The sequence below is a fragment of the Macaca thibetana genome, chromosome 10 (genome assembly GCF_024542745.1).
Source record: "Macaca thibetana thibetana isolate TM-01 chromosome 10, ASM2454274v1, whole genome shotgun sequence".
NCBI lineage: Eukaryota > Metazoa > Chordata > Mammalia > Primates > Cercopithecidae > Macaca > Macaca thibetana.
The window spans coordinates 29,810,156-29,823,994 of NC_065587.1; the positions used below are offsets into that span (position 1 = coordinate 29,810,156).

Here is a 13,839-nt window from a genome sequence, read left to right on the forward strand (position 1 = left end):
TTGCCTCGGCCTCCTAAAGTGCTGGGATTACAGGCTTGAGCCACCGAGCCCAGCCAGTTTTTGTATTTTTAGTAGAGATGGGGTTTCACCATGTTGGTCAGGCTAGTCTTGAACTCCTGACCTCGTGATCTCCCTGCCTCAGCCTCCCAAAGTGCTGACATTACAGGCATGAGCCACCATCTCCAACCTTTTTTTTTTTTTTCTCCTGACTGAGTCTCATCTGTTGCCCAGTCTGGAGTGCAGTGGTACGATCTCGGCTCACTACAACCTCCGCCTTCTGAGTTCCTGGGTTCAAGCAATTCTCATGCCTCAGGCTCTCAAGTAGCTGGGACTGGAGGCATGCTCCACCATACCCAGCTAACTTGTCTATTTTTTACAGAGACAGGGTTTCACCATGTTGGCCAGCCTGGTCTCAATCTCCTGACCTCAAGTGATCCACCCACCTGGGCCTCCCAAAGTCCTGGAATTACAGGCATGAGCCACCACGCCCCGGCCCCAAAAAATCTTTCCTCTTTTAAAATTATGAGAATATAACATTTAAGACAATTAATGAATAGAGAAGTGTATTTAAGAATTGCAGTATTGGGCTGCGCTCGGTGGCTCACGCCTGCAATCCAAACACTTTGGGAGGCCAAGGAGAGTGGATCGCCTGAGGTCGGGAGTTTGAGACCAGCCTGACCAACATGGAGAAACTTAGTCAGGCATGGTGGCGCATGCCTGTAATCCCAGGTACTTGGGAGGCTGAGGCAGGAGAACTGCTTGAACCCAGGTGGCAGAGGTTGTGGTGAGCCAAGATCGTGCCATTGCACTCCAATCTGGGCAACAAGAGTGAAACTCTGTTTCAAAAAAAAAAAACATTTAGCCTGGTGTGGGTGTGCACCTATAGTCCCAGCTACTCAGGAGGCTGAGGCAGAATTGCTTGAACACGGGAGGCGGAGGCTGCAGTAAGCTGAGATCGTGCCATTGTACTTCAGCCTGGACAACAAGAGAGGAACTCCGTCTCAAAAAAAAGAAGTGTAATATTGGCCAGGAGCTGTGGCTCATGCCTGTAATCCCAGCACTTTGGGAGGCTGAGGTGGGCAGATCATGAGGTCAAGAGATCGAGACCATCCTGGCCAACATGGTGAAACCCCATCTCTACTAAAAATACAAAAATTAGCTGGGCATGGTAGCACACAGCAGTAGTCCCAGTACTCGGGAGGCTGAGGCAGAAGTATGGCTTAAACCCAGGAGGTGGAGGTTGCAGTGAGCCAAGCTCGCGCCACTGCACTCCAGCCTAGCAAAAGAGCAAGACTCAATCTAAAAAAAAAAAAAAAAATTGATCTCTCACTCTTTCTCCTGCCACGTACAGCCCCATTTCCTTTTCTTTTGCAAGACTCCATCTCAAAAAAAAAAAAAAAAAAAGAAGCATATTTTTTGTCTCTCCCTCTCTCTCCTGCTACATAGAGCCCCATTCCTTTTTTTTTTGAGACAGAGTTTCACGCTTGTTGCCCAGGCCAGAGTGCAATGGCACAACCTTGGCTCACTGTAACCTCCACCTCCTGGATTCAAGCAATTCTCCTGACTCAGCCTCCCGAGTAGCTGGGATTACAGGCATGCACTACCACGCCCGGCTAATTTTTTGTATTTTTAGTAGAGACAGGGTTTCTCCACATTGGCCAGGCTGGTTTTGAACCACCAACCTCAGGTGATTCACCCTCCTCAGCTTCCCAAAGTGATGAGATTACAGGTGTGAGCCACCATACCTGGCTCCATTTTTATAATTGCAGTCAAACATACGTAGCATTAATATTTCCACTTAACTATTTTTAAATGTACAGCCCCGTGGCACTAAGTACATTCACACTGTTGGGCAACCTTCACCACCATCCATCTCCAGAACTCTTTCATCTTCCCAAACAGAAACTCTAAACCCATTAACTACAGTCCCCCATTCTTCCTTCCCCCTTGCCCTGATAACCTCAAATCTCCTTTTTGTCTATGTGAATTTGCCAATTCTAGGTACCTCATAAAAGTGGACTCAAATGACATTTGTCTGTGTCTGGCCTATTTCACTAAGTACAATATCTTCAAGTTTCATCCATGTTGTAGAAGATTTTTGAAATCAATTTAAAAATAATTAACAATTAAAACCTATTAAGACCTATTCAAAGTAGTACAGCCAGGCGCAGAGGCTCACGCCTGTAATCCCAACACTGTGGGAGGCCGAGGTGGAGGGATCACCAGGCCAGGAGATCGAGACCATCCTGGCTAACACAGTGAAACCCCGCCTCTACTAAAAATACAAAAAAATAGCTGGACGTGGTGGCACGCACCTGTAGTCCCAGCTACTTGGGAGGCTGAGGCAGGAGAATCGCTTGAACCCAGGAGGTGGAGGTTTCAGTGAGCCAAGATTGTAGCACTGTACTACATCCCAGGCGACAGAGCAGGACTCTGTCTTAAAAAAATAAAAAATTTTTAAAAACGTTCAAATGTGGCCTTTGAAAAGTGTGTTGGGTCTGTCAGTATACAGTATATAAAATGTATGAAAGGTAGCGTGTTCCAGAGTTAAGTTTGGAAAGCTGAGGACAATCTGCATATACAGGGCACGCCCTTTCCCTGCACCACAGTATCTTCAAAAATTCTTCCCTCCAATCTTTTTTTTTTTTTTTTTTTTTGAGACAGGGTCTCACTCTGTCACCCAGGCTGGAGTGCAGTGGCATGATCACAGCTCACTGCAGCCTTGACCTCCTCAAGCGATGCTCCCATCTCAGCCTCCTGAGTAGCTGGGATTACAGATGTGAGCCACTACACCCAGTTATTTTTTTTTTATCTTTATTTTTAGAGACAAGGTCCCACAGTGTTGCCCAGCACAACTGGAACTCCTGGGTACAAGCAATCCACCCACCTTGGCCTCCCAAAATGCTGAGATTATAGGCATGAACCACCACACCTGGCCTCCAATCTCTTCAAATTTCAGAACCTTACCTTTCTATCACTGTAACACTGTTTCCCTCACAGGATGCAAGGTTATCATCAAGAAAGGCAGTAAAGGTGAAGGTTTCTAGCATTTCTCTCTCAGTCTCATTTGATGCTTGCATCTTATTTTGCATTGCACTTAACATCTTGACATATGGAATACTTGTCAGTTAGGCTTACAACAGCCTTAGAGTGATCATGTGGGTAATCTTGATGAGAGACATGATCATTAAATTCTAACCAAAATGTAGCATCCAAACATAAGACAAATACTTACATGTGATAAATCCTGCATGAAAGAGAGGATAAGGGTGCCCACCTCTGATAATCTGTCCTAGATCAAGGCAGAAAAATTCCTGCAAAGAAAAAAAAAAAAGCATGTCTGCCAATTGCTGGCCTGTGTTAGAGAGGGTTCTTTCTAGGGGCATCAGAGGGAATGGAGTGTAATTCAAACTGGAAGACTTTTAAAGCCAGAGCTAGCTCACCTATTGAGGCTATACCTTTTAACTCCACTCAATTTCAGTAGTCAGGACTCTTGTTGCAAGTGACAGAAACCCCACTCAAACTAGCTTAAGCCTAAAGACAGATTTATGGACTGTCTCATGGAATTCATAAACAAGATAGTTCTGACTATCTCTCAGACCTCATTGGCCTTAAGAACTATGTGGAGCCAGAGACTCAAACACCACTCTCTTCTCTTGTCATGTCTCCATTTCTTTGAGATTTGTCCTTATTTCTCAGCAATTCCCCCAATCCTCTAGTTCACATAATCTGAAGCATGGTTACAGGGAGCTCCTAAGTTTTATAGATTGCAATCAGAGAGCCTGGTTCAACTCTCCTTCAGTCTCCTTTCGAAAAATCTGTGTAAGGACATTTATTGGACTGGCCTGGGCAGGTGCATTCCCTTGAATCAATCAGCACTGGGCATAGGACAAGTTCACATGATAATCAGGCAACCTAGAAGAAGGAAGTAAGGAGCAGAGGCAGCCCTTAGAAGGCAAGTAGTGCCAGAACGACATTCCCATGGGTGTTCTCTGCATCAACAACCCTACCATCCTGACGTTTTCTTTTGCATTCATTAATATTTGTGTGAGTCTGGAGAAATATACCATGTTCATGGATTGGAACGCTCAATATTATAAAGATCAGTTCTCCTCAAAATGATTTGTAGATTACATGTAATTCTTATCAAAATCTAAACATATTTCTTTCTTTTTATTTATTATTTATTTTTTTGATACAGAGTCTTGCTCTGTCACCCAGGCTGGAGTGCAGTGGCGCAGTCTCGGCTCACTGCAGGCTCCACCTCCCGCATTCACGCCATTCTCCTGCCTCATCCTCCCAAGTAGCTGGGACTACAGGCGCCCGCCACCCCCACCCCCCAGCTTTTATTTTGTTTGTTTTGTATTTTTGGTACAGACCGGGTTTTACGGTTTTAGCTAGAATGGTCTCGAGCTCTTGACTTTGGGATCCGCCCACCTCAGCTTCCCAAAGTGCTGGGATTACAGATGTGAGCCACTGAGTCTGGCCTTTTTTTTTTTTCTTTAATAAACAGTCACCATTAGGATGAATCTCAACATATTTCTTAATAAATATTGACAAGCTGATTCTAATGTTTTTTTTTTACAAAGCGTCTTGCTCTGTTGTCTAAGCTGGAGTATAGTGGTGCAATTATGGCCCACTGCAGCCTCAAACTCCAGGGCTCAAGTGATCCTCCCACGTCAGTCTCTCCAAGTGCTAGGATTACAGATGTCTGCCAACATGCCTGGCTAATTCTAAATTTATATGAAAATGCAGGCTGGGTGTGGTGGCTCATGCCTATAATCCCAGAACTTTGGGAAGCAGAGGCGGGTGAATCACCTGAGGTCAAGAGTTTGAGACCAGCCTGGCCTACATGGCAAAACCCCGTCTCTACTATAAAAACAGAAAAAAATTAGCCAAGCGTAGTGGCACATGCCTGTAATCCCAGCTACTTGGGAGGCTGAGACAGGAGAATCACGTGAACCCAGGAGGCAGAGGTTACAGAGAGTTGAGATTGCACCATTGTACTCCAGCCTGGGCAACACGAGTGAAACTCTGTCTATAAAAAAAAAAAAAAAGCAAAGGTCCAAGAATAGCCAAAATACTGGCTTGTTCTGAAAGCTCTGGTCTATGAAATAATCCACCTTTTTTTTGTTGTTTTTTTTTTCGTTTGTTTTTGTTTTGAGACAGAGTCTCCTCGCTCTGTTGCCCAGGCTGGAGTGCAGTGGCGTGGTCTCGGCTCACTGCAAGCTCTGCCTTCTGGGCTCATGCCATTCTCCTGCCTCAACCTCTCAATAGCTGGGACAACAGGTGCCCACTGCCACCCTGGCTAATTTCTTGTTTAGTAGAGACGGGGTTTCACCGCATTAGCCAGGATGGTCTCGATCTCCTGACCTTGTGATCTGCCCACCTCTGCCTCCCAAAGTGTTGGGATTACAGGCATGAGCCACCGTGCCCGGCCAGATGAGATGATCCACTTCTTACTGACTTCAAGATGTGATAAAAGGCCTGGCACAGTGGCTTAGGCCTATAATGCCAACACTGGGAGGCTGAGGTGGCAGGATCACTTGAGGTCAGGAATTGGAGACCAGTCCAGACAACATGGCAGGAGCTTGTTTCTGCAGAAAAAGTTAAAAAATAAATAAATAAATTAGCTAGGCATGATGATGCACACCTGTAGCCCCAGCTATCCAGGAGGCTGAGGCAGGATGATTATTTGAGCCCAGGAGTTCAAGGCTATAGTACACTATGTTTACACCACTGCATTCCAGTATGGGCAACATAGTTAGACCTGTCTCTGAAAAAAAAAAAATTAAGAAAGAACAAAACCCGGTTGGGCACGGTGGCTCACGCCTGTAATCCCAGCACTTTGGGAAGCTGAGGTGGGCGGATCACGAGGTCAGAAGAGTGAGACCATCCTGGCTAACATGGCGAAATCCCGTCTCTACTGAAAATACAAAAAATTAGCCAGGTATGGTGGCAGGTGTCTGTAGTCCCAGGTACTCGGGAGGCTGAGGCAGGAGGATGGCATGAACCTGGGAGGCGGAGCTTGCAGTGAGCTGAGATTGAGCCACTGCACTCCAGCCTGAGTGACAGAGCGAGACTCCGTCTCAAAACAAACAAACAAAACAAAACAAAAGGAAAGAACAAAACCCTAGTAGAATGCTGCCCATAGCTAGTCTTCACTCAGGAATGCCCATGTGGCCACACAGTAGCTCTCAGGAAAAAAACATCAATTAGTTCATGGATAGAGCAAGGGAACAAACTCATCAGCTTTAGGTCTGTTTTAGGGCAGATGCGGTAATTCTCTAAAATATCATGGAGTTATTCAAGAAGCATTCATTGAGAATGTATTCTGTTTATGTTCCACCCTACTCCTTCTACCTTGGTCTCCAGCATTCTGGTTTTCCAGTATCCTTATGCACTGTGCTTTTTTTTTTTTTTTTTTTGAGACAGAGTCTCACTCTGTCTCTCAGGCTGGAGTGCAGTGGTGCCATCGCAGCTCGCACCTCACTGCATCCTCCGCCTCTTGGATTCAAGTGATTTTCAAATTTCAGCTTCCTGAGTAGCTGGGATTACAAGCACTTGCCAAAGTGCCCATCTAACTTTTGTATTTTTAGTAGACACAGGGTTTCACCATAGTGGCTAGGCTGGTGTCAAACCCCTGGCCTCAAGTGACCCGTCCACCACTGCCTCCCAAAGTCTTGGGATTACAGGCATGAGCCACCGCACACAGCCTGCTGTGCTCGCTTTAAATATGGAAATACTGGTATTTTTGTTGGTGTAATACTATTGTTTTGGCCTGAATCTGAAATCTGAATTATTTTGTATTGAGACTATTCATGGAGTTTTTTGATTCACTAAAATTCCAAATTGAACAAGGATATACTTAATTAATTTAAAAATAATTTTTCCAGTCTGAGTGCAGTGGCTCATACCTGTAATCCCAGCACTTTGGGAGACCAAGGCAGGTGAATCATTTGACGTTTGAAGTTCAAGACCAGCCTGGCCAACATGGCAAAACCCCGTCTCTATGAAAAACGCAAAAATTACCCAGCTGTGGTGGCACAAGCCTGTAATCCCAGTTACTCGGGAGGGAGAATCACTTGAACTCAGCAGGCGGAGGTTGCAGTGAGCCAAGATCTCACCACTGCATTCCAGTATGGGTAACAGAGCAAGAGACTCTGCCTCAAATAATAATAATAACAATAATTTTTCCATATTTCACACTTCTATACTTTACTATCTTCAAGAGTCAGAAGATAACACTGACAAAGCAGAGCATCTGATGTGATAATAATTTTTTTTTTTTGAGATGGAGGGGAGTCTCCCTCTGTCGCCCAGGCAGGAGTGCAGTGGCACAGTCTCAGCTCACTGCAACCCCTGTCTCCCGGGTTCAAGCGACTTTCATGCCTCAGCTTCCAAGTGGCTGAGATGACAGGCACCTGCCACCATGCCCGGCGAATTTTTGTATTTTTAGTAGAGACGGGTTTTCGCCATGTTGGTCAGGCTGGTTTCGAACTCCTGACAGGTGATCCACCCATCTCGGCCCGGCAAAGTGCTGGGATTACATACCTGAGCCACCTCGAACCAGCTACTGATGTACTAATAATATTCTTAACTCTGGTTCAAAGACTTTTTGAAGAAGCAGAAAATGAGCATGACAGAATTGAAACTGATTTGGGGAATCGATTAAAATCTACATCTAGGTCAGGCGCAATGGCCCACACCTGTAATTCCAGCACTTTGGGAGGCCAAGACAGGCTGATCACTTGAGGTTAGGAGTTTGAGACCAGCCCAGCAAACATGCTGAAACCCATCTCTACTAAAAATACAAACATTCAATGCGCGTGTTGGTGTGCACCTGTAATCCCAGCTACTCAGGAGGCTGAGCCAGGAGGATCACTTCAACCCAAGAGGCAGAGGTTAGTGAGCCACGATCACGCCACTGCACTCCAGCCTGGGCAACAGAGTGAGACCCTATCTCAAAAAAACAAAAACAAAAACAAAACAAAACAAAAACCCATTTATACATAATGAAACCGAAAGATCAAAAGAAAGCAGAATGATTTTTTTGGAGCAAAACACACTGCTTGCTGTCAATAAAAAGATTACAGTCCTCCTGTAATCCCAGCACTTTAGGAGGCCGAGACGGGCGGATCACGAGGTCAGGAGATCGAGACCATCCTGGCTAACCCGGTGAAACCCCGTCTCTACTAAAAAGTACAAAAAACCAGCCGGGCGAGGTGGCAGGCGCCTGTAGTCCCAGCTACTCGGGAGGCTGAGGCAGGAGAATGGCGTAAACCCGGGAGGCGGAGCTTGTAGTGAGCTGAGATCCGGCCACTGCACTCCAGCCTGGGCGACAGAGCGAGACTCCGTCTCAAAAAAAAAAAAAAAAAAAAAGATTACAGTCCTAACTTTTCCCCCAAAAATTCTGTCATATAATCTCAAAGTCATCAAAATGAAATGGGATTATTTAAAGATGAAGGAATTAAAGAAAAATATTTGGCCAGGCATGGTGACTAATGCTTGTAATCCCAGCACTATGGAAGGCCGAGGCTGGTGGATCACCTGAGGTCAGGAGGTCAAGACCAGCCTGGCCAACATCATGAAACCTTGTCTCCACTAAACATACAAAAATTGGCCGGGCATGGTGGTGGGTGCCTCTAATCCCAGCTACTCAGGAGGTTGAGGCAAGAGAATCGCTTGAACCCAGGAGGCGGACCATGTGCGCCTGTAATCCCAGTTACCGAGGAGGCTGAGGCACGAGAATTGCTTGAGTTCAGGAGATGGAGGTTGCAGTGAACTGAGATCTCACCACTGCACTCCAGCCTGGGTGACAGAATGAGACTGCCTCAGAAAAAAAAAAAAAAAACAGTGCTATTTTATCTTGTGTTTTATGATTAAATGTCTACAATTGTCTATTGCACTAAGTTTATTATTTTTATTGTATTAAACTTTAGGTTCATGGGGCACATGTGCAGGTGTGTTCCATGAGTACACTGCAAAATGCTAAGGTTTGGGCTTCTATTGAACCCATCACCCAAACACTGACCATAGTACACAATGAGCAGTTTTTCAACCCTTTCCCCTCCTTCCCTCCCCACCTGTGGAGTTCCCAGTGTCTGTTATTTCCATCTTTATGTCCATTTGAACCAACTGTTTAGCTATTTATTTATTAATTTATTTTTGAGATGGAGTCTTGCTCCTTCACCCTGGCTGGAGGGCAGTGGCGCCATCTCAGCTCACTGCAACGTTCGCCTCCTGGGTTCAAGCGATTCTCCTGCCTCAGCCTTCTGAGTAGCTGGGATTACAGGCACGTGCCACCACACCGGGCAAACTTTTGCAATTTTAGTAGAAATGGGGTTTCACCATGTTGGCCAGGCTGGTATCGAAATCCTGACCTCAAGTGATCCACCTGCTTTGCCCTCCCAGAGTGCTGCGATTGTAGGCACGAGCCACTGCACCTTGCCTATTTTTAAATAACACTTAAATTTTCTTTCATTTTGCTAGTAATTTAGAATACAATTATACAATGATGTTAACTTTTTTTGGGGGGTGGGACGAGGTCTTACTCTGTCACCCAGGCTGGACTGCAATGGCTTAATCATGCTTCCCTGCTGCCTCAAATTCCTGGGCTCAAGTGATCCTCCCACCTCAGCCTCCCAAACAGCTGGGACTACAGGCACGCACCACCATGCCCAGCTCATTTTTCTATATTTGTGGAGATAGGGTCTTTCTATATTGCCCAGGGGGGTCTCAAACTCCTGAGCTCAAGAAATCTGCCTGCCTTGGCTTCCCAAAGTGCTGGGATTATAGGCGTAAACCACTGTCCCTGGCCTAATAACGCAGAATCTTACTTAATGCTTCATAGTATGATTTTTAATGTTTGTATTTGAAATGTATTTACATATGTAGTTTGATCTTTTGAAAAACATTTGAATTCCTAACAGATTATAAAATACTAGTTGTGCCCAGGAGGCGGAGGTTGCAATGAACAGAGATCAAACTGCTGCACTCCAGCCTGGGTGACAGAGCAAGACACCAGCTCAAAAAAAATAGTTGTGTTAGGATTCAAACCAGAGAAGCAGAACCAGTAGGAGAGATACACAGATTCAGATATAGATAAACATATAGTGACACACATCTGCATACATAAGTAAAAGGTTGGCTTCTGACCAGGCACAGTGGCTCACGCCTATAATCCCAGCACTTTGGGAGGCCGAGGCAGGTGGATCACCTAATGGTCAGGAGTTCAAGACCAGCCTGACCAACATGGAGAAACCTTGTCTCTACTAACAATACAAAATTAGCTGGACGTGGTGGCACAATGCCTGTAATCCCAGCTACTCAGGAGGCTGACGCAGAAGAATCACTTGAAACCAGGAGGCGGAGGTTGCAGTGAGCCGAGATCGCGCCATTGCACTCCAGCCTGGGCAACAAGAGCAAAACCCCATCTCAAAAAAGAAAATTTTTTTTTCATGAAAAACTTTTTGGAGATAAGGGGTCTTGCCCTACTGACCAGGGTGGAGCACAGTGGCATAGTCACAGCTCACTGCAGCCTCAAACTCCTGGGCTCAAGCAATTCTCCCTCCTCAGCCTCCCTAGCAGCTGGGACTATAAGTGCATACCACCATGCTGACTAACTAAAAGAAAAAAAAAAATTTAGAGAGATGCAGTCTCGCTATGTTGCCCAGGCTAGTCTCATACTCCTGACCTCAAGATCTTCCCACCATAGCCTCCCAAAGTGCTAGGATGTGAGCCACCATCCCCGGTCCCAATACACCAATACTGATACATTATTATTAACTAAGGTTCGTCCTGATTCAGATTTCTTTACTATTTACCCTAATGACCTTTTCCTGTCCCAAGATCTCATCCAGGAGACCATACTATGTTTAGTTCTTAAGTCTCTTCAGGATTGCTGGAGTGCAGTGAGTGACTCCATCTCGGTTCACTGCAACCTCTGACCACTGAGTTCAAGCTATTCTCCTGCCTCAGCCTCCCAAATTGCTGGGATTACAGGAACCTGCCACCATGCCCAGCTAATTTTTTTTTTAAGAGGGAGTCTCCCTCTGCCACCCAGGCTGGAGTGCAGTGAGGCGATCTTGGCTCACTGCAACCTCCGCCTCCTGGGTTCAAATGATTCCCCTGACTCAGCCTCCCAAGTAGCTGGCATTACAGGTGTGTGCCGCCACTCATTGCTTTTTTTTTTTTTTCTTTTCGAGACAGAGTTTGAGATGGGGTTTCACCATGTTGGCCAGGTTGGTCTAGAACTCCTGACCTCAGGTCATCCCCCTACCTGAGCCTCCCAAAGTGCTGGGATTACCGGTGTGAATCACCCACCCAGTATGGCTAGCTTTTTTTTTTCTTTCTTTCTTTTTAATGTGTTAGCTCGGGTCTTGCTATGTTGCCCAAGCCTCCGAAAGTGCTAGGATTATAGGCATGAGTCACCGCTCCTGGCCTAGGAGGTCACTGTGATACCCTGTTTAAGGGGATGGGGCCTGGACAGGGCAGAGGCTGCGGTGGGAGCCCCCTCTTCCCTTCCCATCTATGACTCTCACTGCCCTTGCCCAGTTTTCTCCACTTCCAGTTTTTTTTTTAATTTTTTATTTTTAGTTTCTTAGAGACTGGGTCTCACTCTTGTCCAGGCTGGAATGCAGTGGTGTGATCATAGCTCACTGCAGCCTCTGTTCCTAGGCACAAGTGATCCTCTCACCTCAGCCTTACAAGCAGCTGAGACTATATGCATGGGCCACCACGCTGGGCTATTTTACTATCTGTAGAGACGGGGTCTCCCTGTGTTGCCCAGGCTGGTCTCAAACTCCTGGCCTCAAGCATCCTCCCACTTTGTCCTTCCAAAGTGCTGGGATTACAGGAGACCCCGCTCTGCCTCTCCAGTCCCTGACCATCCCCACAAGCCAGCCCCAGAAAGCCCAGCAATGAGGGAGCCAGGCTGGGGCAGGAAACACGCAGCAACCTCCTCCCACGCCCATTTTAATTGGGGGCAGGTGCGGGAGGACCTAGGCCTGCTATGCCTGCAGTAGCACCCACACCTGGCAGATCTGCCAGTAGACGCTGGAGCATGCAGTGCCATCCAGGGCACCATACTGCTCCACGCTGTGCCTATAGTCCCACACACGGCTCACGTCACCTGAGAACAGGAGGCTGAAGAGAGGAAGAGGTGGGCCAGGGAGCCAGGCCACCCCGGGCTCCAGGCACCCAGGCTCACCTCCCAGGAGGCAGCATGGAGAAGGGGGTGGGCCGCCCGATGCTCTGCAGCTCCTGCAGTGACTGCTGGTTGAGGGCAACCCCCTTGGTCTTAGCCATTAACATGGCTTTCCCTGGAGGCCTCGTGGGCCTGGTGGAATGACATCTGAGTGCCAGGCAAGAAGGTGGCAATGAGGCACCTTAGTCCATGCCCTGAGCTGTCTACACTGCCTCCGTGCCCCCCCCCCTTTTTTTTTTTTTTTGATACAAAGTCTCGCTCTGTTGCCCAGGCTGGAGGGCAGTGGCCTGAACTCACCTCACTGCAACCTCCCACCTCCCTGTGGGAGAGGAGGAGCAGGGGCTCAGGTAGAGGCTCAGGCAAGGCCTGCCTGTGACACTGGGACTCTGCAGCCCTGGGTCAGCCCTAGAAAAAGTGTCACCCTGCAGCACTCCACCTGAATGAGGGATCCAGCGATCTTCAGGAAAAATTGGTCGTAAGGGAAAAAGAGGCCAGAAGTGGGGCCGTGTGAACCAAGGACCGGGTCTGAGCTGTGGGGCCTCGGGGGTGAGGCTTTGCCAGGAACGCCCGAAGCCCGAGCCTCTGTCACTCAGCATCTCCGAGCGGGGGCCAGAACAGGGGAGGAGGCCCGTGTTGGGTATGACCTGGCCATGGGAGGTTTCGTCTGAGGACCCCAGAAATAGCTGGGGCTCATTCAAGGGCTGCTCTGAGCAACTGAGACGCCCTGCTCCTCATTCAAGTAGGGAGGACAGAGGCAGAGGTGCTGTGAGTGATGGTCCCATTTTCTTACTGTTGTTTTTGTTTTTAGAGACAGGGTCTCATTCTATTGCCCAGGCTGGAGTGCAGTGGCACGACCATAGCTCACTGCTGCCTCGATCTCCTGGGCTCAGGCAATCCTCCTGCCTAAGCTTCCTGAGTAGCTGGGACTACAGGGACATGCCACCATGTCCAGCTAATTTTTAATTTTTTTGTAAAAATGGGGTCTTGCTATATTGCCCAGGGTGGTCTGAAACTCCTGGGTTCAAGCAATCCTTCTGCCTTGGCCTCGCAAAGGACTGGGATTACAAATGTGAGCCACCACACCTGGCCTGTTTGTTGTTGTTGTTGTCATTGTTTTTGAGACGGCGTTTCACTTGTTGCCCAGGCTGGAGTGCAATGGCACAATCTTGACTCACTGCAACTTCCATCTCCCAGGTTCAAGACTCTCCTGCCTCAGCCTCCCAAGTGGCTGGGATTACAGGCGTCCCCCACCACACCCGGATAATTTTTCTATTTTTAGTAAAGACAGGGTTTCACTATCTGTTGACCAGGCTGGTCTCAAACTCCTGAGCTCAGATGATCCACCTACCTCGGCCTCCCAAAGTGCTGGGATTATAGGCGTGAGCCACCGCACTCGGCCTAGACTCTTGTTGAAGCCAGTTTTCCTCTTCTCTTTCCTCACTTCATTTTTCTTTTACACCCTCCCCCAATCATTGCTCTGCCCATCCAAAGGCTGTGGCTGGCACTGGACAGAACAGAACCCCCTAGCCTCAAGCTCCAAACCCATGCTCTGCAACAGCCAGGCTCTCAGATGGCAAGCTTCAAAGCCTTGTGACAGCCTGACTGAACCTCTCCAGCCTGGGTGCTCCCTC

General features: G+C 47.5%; 1 protein-coding gene and 1 long non-coding RNA gene across 5 annotated transcripts in view; both read right to left on the bottom strand.

The window, feature by feature from the left end:
• The window catches only part of LOC126929789 (uncharacterized), a 95,278-nt gene that overhangs the window by 35,927 nt on the left and 45,512 nt on the right, over positions 1-13,839 (bottom strand). The gene's annotated exons all lie outside the window — the stretch shown is intronic.
• LOC126929743 (putative inactive beta-glucuronidase protein GUSBP11) overlaps positions 7-13,839 on the bottom strand; it is a 60,471-nt gene continuing 46,638 nt past the window's right edge. For all 3 annotated transcript variants that reach the window (XR_007717257.1, XR_007717256.1, XM_050746412.1), the window contains one exon: positions 7-3,314. The gene's annotated coding sequence lies outside the window, so the exon portion shown is untranslated. The remainder of the gene's footprint in view (positions 3,315-13,839) is intronic.